We start from the raw sequence: 6000 nt of genomic DNA, 5'->3' as shown, positions 1-6000 counted from the left end.
TCCTCATCCAGCAGGCCAAGCGTGGTTGAATGTTTCAAAACAGATGTACAATCAAGATTTTAGGACAATGCTTATATATAGCTACTGATTAAAGAAAGATCAAATTAAAGGTATATATTAATTATACTTATAGGAAAGGGCAACTGGATGAGAAATATCCAACAGAAAAAATTTGAGAGAGAGAGAAAGGATACCACAAAGCAGCCCTGTATCCCACATACACTGTCAGGAGCTAATCCTGATGGATCTTTCTCTATTTGGTGTTCGGCCTCGAGTTTATAATCTTTATGGATGGATTCTTGGTTTTATTGGAGATTACAAATATGATGTTAATATTGCCATCACCCCAGGTTCTATTCCCATATTTTATGAATTTGTTTTCTCCTTTTTAGTTTTGTTATTTGTGAGCTTTAATGGCCATTCTAATAGTCCTAGAGATTGCATTGCAGAAACTAAATATTTTGGAGTATACTAAAATTGTGAACATGTAATGCAGGATTCAAATTAAATCTGTGTAATCGTACATATGAACCACCAAGGCAAGGTCCTTCCTTGTGGGAGATAGGAATTCCTGATCGTTCTGCAGAGGAATTTTTTGTGCATGATCGTGACCCAAAATACAAATAAACTTTTTCTCAGTAATCCAAACAGGTTTGTTTCTTCATCACTAAATGGTCCATCATCTTGTTAGGGATATAAAATCTGTATAGTTGTAGTTAAGGTACAGGTAGTTAACCATTTGGCTCTTGAAAATGGATTGCAGCAATGATAGAGATTCAGTACATGTTCCTGTGGATATATAAATTTAGACATTATGGGCTGTGGGAGAGAGGTATGCAGAATTGCATACTTGTGAAGACCTTGTGTATACTGTTGGTACTAGTGACTACAGTACAAACTGGTTCTTTGCTCATGTTGACAGATGACTATAAAATTTTGACATTAATGCATTCCAGTTGGTTCAGAAGAAGAAAAAAAAACCCTACTTTTTATAGCTTAGCTTCCCATTTTTTTTTGAAAGATATGAAGTTCTTCAAACCTTGTTTGTCCTTTAATTGCAGAAGGATTGATAACACCACATGGCGGATTTTATTCAAACTTGACAATGTGACTAGAGACCCATATGAAACTTATATGCTGAGGGTGGCACTTGCTTCGGCTACAAGTTCTGAACTGCAGGTATATGTTGAGATGTTAGGAGTTTTACTACGGAAAGTTGTTTTTGCGATGGAAAACTTACGTCGTAAAAAGCCAAAATTGTTGTCGTTCGAAACTAGAGCATATAGAATTTGATATTTATGGGAAAATTAAAACTTCTGAAGCACCTAGAGTAAGTGGGTATTACCTCACCTGCCTTTTGGCAAAAAAAAGCAAAAAAAGGAAAGGGTAACAACACTGAGTTGCAAAAACTCACAACATATGCAGTAAGATCCTTAAGTTAAAAGAGGCAAGGGCTTATTGGAGGTCACAAAACCTCTAAGCTGGTTCCTCTCAGCCTTGTCCATCTCTTACCCCCTCTCCCCCTGCTGTATCTGATTCCAGCCGGTTGGAAAGAGTTTCGTATCAGCCCTATCCCTAACTGGTTGGCAGTAACATGTTATTAGAAGACAGATTTTAGGAAAATACTTGGATGGATCGATGAGACCAGCCAAACCCTTTATTTATAGAATTAAGTAATACAGCCAAAAGACAAAAATGGCCCTAGTCATAGCCGAAATATGACTAGGAATACATAAAACAGAAAAAGAACTAAAATAAAGCAGGAAAAGACCAGAATACCCCCACAGTTGGTATTTTGGTATATCTTAACACTCCCCCTCAAGTTGGGGCAAAAATATCACTCATGCCCAACTTGACTAGGCTAGGATGAAAGACCCTTCCAGGCAGTCCCTTGGTGAACATATCAGCAAGCTGATCGGCAAACTTCACATAAGGAACACAAATAAGGCCTTCCTCTAATTTTTCCTTGATGAAATGCCGATCCACCTCAACATGCTTTGTGCGATCATGCTGTACCGGATTATGTGCAATACTAATGGCAGCCTTGTTGTTGCAATATAGCATCATAGGAAGGCGAATAGGAACTCCAAGATCTTGTAGCAAACCTTTTAACTAGAGTAGCTCACAAATACCTTGTGCCATAACATGAAATTCTGCCTTAGCACTAGAATGAGCCACCACATTCTGCTTTTTGCTACGCCAGGTGACAAGATTACCACCCACAAAAGAACAGTAATCAGAAATAGACTTACGGTCTGGGGAACCTGCCCAATCAGCATCAGTATACACCTCAATGCGTAGGTGACCATGGGGAGGCAGGAGAATTCCTTTCCCAGGAGTTGACTTCAAGTAGTGAAGAATTCGAAGAACAACCTCCATATATGAAGTGTATGGATCATGCATAAATTGACTGACAAGACTAACAACAACAGCAATATCGGGACGAGTATGAGAAAGATAAATCAACTTTCCCACTAGTCGTTGATATCACCCTTTATCAACCGGATCACCCTCCTTTTCCTTGAGACGAACATTAACATCCATAGGAGTATTAGAAGGACTGCACCCTAACAAACTAGTCTCAGTCAGTAGGTCTAGGACATACTTCCGTTGGGAAAGAAAGATGCCTTTTGAAGATCTGGCAACTTCAATCCCAAGAAAATACCTTAGTTTTCCTAGATCCTTAATCTCGAACTCTTGGCTAAGAAATGTCTTCAACCTGCTGATCTCAACATAACTATTGCCAGTGACCACAATATCATCAACGTAGACTATCAAGATAGTGAGTTTTTCGCCCGCTCTCTTGATAAAGAGAGTGTAATCTGCATTACTCTGCTTGTAGCCTACAGAAACCATTGCTTTGTGAAACCGGCCAAACCACGCTCGGGGGGACTGTTTCAACCCATAAAGAGCATGCTTCAATCGACAAACCTTTCCTCGGTTGCTGTCACAAGAGAACCCTGGTGGAATGTCCATGTATACTTCTTCCTCAAGTTCCCCATTGAGGAAAGCATTCTTCACATCAAGCTGTTGTAAGTCCCATCCAAAATTAACTGCACAAGATGAGAGTACTCTGACAGTATTTAGCTTAGCGACAGGGGCAAAGGTCTCCTGGTAGTCAATCCCATATGTCTGAATAAATCCTTTGGCCACAAGACGTGCCTTATACCTATCCACAGTTCCATCCACCTTCTGTTTCACCACAAACACCCACTTGCATCCAACAGTTCGCTTCCCTGGTGGAAGAGTCATAAGCTCCCATGTGTTATTTTTTTTCAAGGTGTCCATTTCTTCCATCATCGCTGCCTTCCACTTTCCATCTGTAAGAGCTTCCTGCCAATTTTGAGGAATACGAATAGAAGAAAGAGAGGAAACAAATGCACAAAAGGATGGAAAAAGGGAATCATAAGAAACAACATGAGATAAAGGGTGTTGAGTGCAAGTTCTCACACCTTTGCGAACAGCAATGGGGAGATCCAAAGAAGAAGTATTACCAGGTGGAGAAGTAGGTTCTGGATCCGGAGTTGGCAATTGGACGGGAACTGGTGTCATAGTGGATTGAAGCTCCCTATGTCTGGTCTTGTTCCTTGAAAAAACCTTCAAATTTGTCGCATCAATCCTCCGCTGAAATTCACCAATGGTTCTCTGGACTGGGGTGACCTCCCCTTGAGTAGGAACTATAGAAACCTCCCCCTGTGCAGGAATATCTCCCCCTGAAGGAGAATGGGGAACCTCCCCCTGTGTAGGAATATCTCCCCCTGGCGTAGAGGGAAGGGTAAGGGTTGGCATACTCGGAACAGTAGGGGTAGACTCATCATAAACATGCCGAAGAGGGGGGTCAACAGTCAACACATCTTCACTAGAACTCTCCCCTTGAAGAGGTGGGGACGAATAATAGGAGAGAGCTTCGTGAAAGATAACCTCTATACTAACCATGGTACGGCGGGTAGGAGGATAATAACATTTGTATCATTTTTGGGTGGCAGAGTAACCTAAGAAAATGCAGCGTAGGCTGCGGGGCTCAAGTTTTCTAGGAGATCTAGTATCCTTAGCATAACAGACACACCCAAAAACCTTAGGGGGAACAATATAAAAGCAAGAGCCAGATAAAAGGTCAATAGGGGACTTGGAAGCAAGAACCCGAGTCGGCAGCCTATTAATAAAATAGGCTCCAGTAAGGACAGCATCCCCCCAATAAAAGGAGGGAACATGATGGGCAAACATTACGGCCCGGGCCACCTCCAAGAGATGGCTATTTTTCCTCTCAACCACACCATTTTGGGCTGGAGTATCAACACAACTGGTTTGATGTAAAATGCCATGGGAAGAAAGGTATTGTTGGAACTGACCTTCCATATACTCCATCCCATTGTCACTCCTTAAAATCTTAAGAGTGGTATTAAACTGGGTTTGGACCATCTTATGAAAATGCTGAAAACAAGAGAAGACTTCACTCTTGTTATGCATGAGGTATACCCAAGTGAAACGGGAATGACAGTCAATGAATGTAACAAACCATCGCTGGCCATGAAGAGAGGCTTTACGACTAGGGCCCCACACATCAGTATGAATTAAGTGAAATAGGGAAGAACTCCTTTTATTAGATATAGGATAATTTGATCGTGTCTGTTAGGCCAAGACACAAGGCTCACAAAAAAATTCTTCCTTATTACAATTTTTAAACAAATTTGGAAATAAAAGAGATAATGTGCCCTAAAGAGGGGTGTCCTAATCTAGAGTGCCATTGGTGCAATTCAGAAGAAGAAGATGGTGGACATAACTGAGAAGGCAAAGCCTGGTGCGGTCCATCATCAAGAAGATACAATCCACTATGCAGCCTACCCGATCCAATCGTCCTCCCCGAGTCCAGTTCCTGAAAGACACAATGAGTAGGGAAAAAAGTCACTTTGCAATTCAGATTTTTGGTAATACTACTAATAGAGAGAAGATTAGTAGTGAAATTGGGAATGTGCAAAACAGAGGACAGGGTAAGTAATGGGGAGCAACTGATGGACGCCTTTCCAGAAATAGAAGAGAGGGAACCATCAGCCACCCGAACTTTATCTTCTCCAGAAGAAGGGGAATATGTATAAAAAAGTTTAGAAGAACCTGTCATGTGATCAGTGGCACTGGAGTCTATAATCCAGGGAGCGGAGACAACTGATGCACAGTTACCAGCAAAGGAGATACCTGAGCGGACAAAGTGGGAACCTGATGGAGTGGAATGACCGGCAGGAACAGATGTAGCAGAGGCAGCGGAAGACTGTAATATACGCCGGAGAGCTTGGAACTCTTCCTGGGAGAAGCTATTGTCAGCAGTGGGTGCTGAAGCTACACTTTCAGTGTGATTAGCTTTATTTTTAGGTTTAGCACGGCCACGTATAGCCTCAAAATCAGCAGGCTTCCCATTTAATTTCCAGCACTGGGCCTTAGTGTGATAGAGTTTATTGCAATGGTCACACTTGACAAGCTCCCGTGTAGGGGCAGCAGCAGTAGCAGTATCCGATGGAGTAGCTTTAGAACCAACAGCCTGTAGGGCTGATCTTTCAACAGAGGGACCCAACATCATCGCAGCTCGACGGGTTTCCTCAGTAAGAACAAAAGAGAAGGCCTGCTCCAATGTAGGGAAAGGTACCCGACGAAGTACTTGCACACGGATGGGATCATAATCAGCATTAAGACCAGCCAGGAAGTCATAAACTCGAAACTTATCCACATAGGCTGAATAAGCAGTAACATCAGCAGCTGTGGTGGGCTGAAAAGGGGCATAGTGGTCCAATTGTTGCCACAGACTCTTGAGGACAGCATAGTACTTAGTCACGGACAGCTCCTTTTGGGCAGTAGAAGAGAGTGTTTTCCGGATGTCATATACCTGTGCATCATTCCCCAATTGGCCATAAGTGCCTTTAGCAGCAGCCCATATCTGTGCAGCAGTATCAAGAAGAAGGTACTGGCTGGAAAGGTCCTGTGGCATGGAGTTCAAAACAAAAGACATAACCA

The 6000-nt window shown here is 42.2% G+C and overlaps 1 long non-coding RNA gene across 2 annotated transcripts in view; it reads left to right on the top strand.

Annotated features, from left to right (window-relative positions):
- The first annotated feature begins 259 nt into the window (after positions 1-259).
- The window catches only part of LOC122656443, a 28381-nt gene continuing 22640 nt past the window's right edge, over positions 260-6000 (top strand). Inside the window, exons 1-3 of one of the 2 annotated variants that reach the window (XR_006332103.1) lie at positions 260-350; positions 497-651; positions 764-785. This is a non-coding gene — a long non-coding RNA (uncharacterized LOC122656443). Of the gene's footprint in view, positions 351-496; positions 652-763; positions 892-6000 lie in introns of those variants that run through there. The other variant, XR_006332102.1, reaches the window with a different exon arrangement.

This window comes from Telopea speciosissima, chromosome 3 (genome assembly GCF_018873765.1).
Source record: "Telopea speciosissima isolate NSW1024214 ecotype Mountain lineage chromosome 3, Tspe_v1, whole genome shotgun sequence".
Lineage (NCBI taxonomy): Eukaryota > Viridiplantae > Streptophyta > Magnoliopsida > Proteales > Proteaceae > Telopea > Telopea speciosissima.
This window is presented reverse-complemented; position numbering and strand designations above follow the sequence as displayed.